At 72.7% G+C, this 1,301-nt stretch overlaps 1 protein-coding gene across 1 annotated transcript in view; it reads right to left on the bottom strand.

The window, feature by feature from the left end:
- The window catches only part of CPLX1 (complexin 1), a 33,920-nt gene extending 32,851 nt beyond the window's left edge, over positions 1 to 1,069 (bottom strand). The window contains exon 1 of the mRNA XM_040489976.1: positions 873 to 1,069. The gene's annotated coding sequence lies outside the window, so the exon portion shown is untranslated. The remainder of the gene's footprint in view (positions 1 to 872) is intronic.
- Positions 1,070 to 1,301: the final 232 nt, after the last annotated feature.

The raw sequence follows: 1,301 nt of genomic DNA, 5'->3' as shown, positions 1-1,301 counted from the left end.
GGGGGGGCGGGCATCTCCGAGCCACGGCCTGCGACCCCGGCCCGCACGGCGGCTTAGAGTCCCAGACACTGCCCCCCACCCCCGACCACCATCCGACCTCCTCGGTGTGGACCCGGGCGGGGGTCGCCCTCTTCACAGACAGGGTCGCGCATCCCCACGCCCCCGCCCGTGCGGGGTACCTCGTGAGCGCCTGCGGAACCCCCAGTGGCAAAAGCTTTCTTTTCAGGCGGGGGTGGAGAGGCCTTGGGGGTTGGGGTCGCGCGGCTCCCCTCCCCATTCCACGCCGCCGGGGCGCGCAGGGGCAGGGGTTCCGTCGCGGGCAGCAACAGCGATCCCGCCCCGGACGAGTGACCCTGAGTGCTGCCCGTGACCCCGACTCCGCCGGTCTTTGGCCCCCTCGCAGCCCCGGGCAGGAAAGGGAGACCCCAGACTCTGGACACCCACCCTGGCGGAGACAGAATCGCAGAGCGGCCGGGCCCTGTTTTTCAGGGTAACCGCGTCTCCGAGTTTCAATCTAGGGGGACAGAGGCGAGAGACCCCCGCCCCTCGTACGGCCGGCGCGGCGGCGGGGGAGGGGAGGGCGAGGGAGAGAGGGAGGACACGCGGAAAGAGCGCGGCTGGCGCCGGTGGCGCAGGGCGGGCGGCCCCTTGCGGGGCGCGGACGCGTGAAGGTCACTGCAGACGACGGCCGCTCCGCCCCGACTGCCCTCGCGGCCCCGCCCCCACCGGGCGCCCCCTCCCCGGGCCTCCGGGACTGCCCCCGCGGCAGAAGCCGCACTGCGGGGAGAGCGGGGTCGCGGCAAGGTCGGAGGCTGGGCCTCCAGTCCTGCCGCCCCTCCCGGGGGTCGGGAGACCCCGCCCCGCCGGCCGACCTTGTGGGCGGTGCTGCGGGGAGCGGCTGCGGCTCAGCCCCGGCCAGGGTCCCGAAGAGCGTCCGGGCTGAAAATGTTTCTCGGGCCACCGGCGCAGGGCTGACCTCCTGCTTGGTGGGCGGACAACCCTGGTGGCCACTGCATTAAGTTGTCGGTGTCCCTTCCCGACAGAGTCATCGGGACGTGCCGGGCCTGGGGTGGAAGGGACGGATCCTGGAGCTGTCTCTGCCCCCACCCCCACTCCGGGGAGACCCGCCCCTCTCTGCTCCTCCGCCCCATCCCCACCCCCACCCGCAGCCGTGAGGCTGAGATGCAGACCCACAAAGCTTATATCCTCCGGATCTGTTTGCCGCCTCCGCTCCCAGCTTCCACCCCTCTCTGACCGTCTCCAGCCCATACTGTGCAGGGCAGTGGCCGGGTAGGGCCCCA

This window comes from Herpailurus yagouaroundi, unplaced genomic scaffold (assembly GCF_014898765.1).
Source record: "Herpailurus yagouaroundi ecotype Mexico unplaced genomic scaffold, PumYag 28, whole genome shotgun sequence".
Lineage (NCBI taxonomy): Eukaryota > Metazoa > Chordata > Mammalia > Carnivora > Felidae > Herpailurus > Herpailurus yagouaroundi.
Note: the sequence above shows the minus strand (reverse complement) of the source record. Positions and strands in the feature narration are given on the sequence as shown.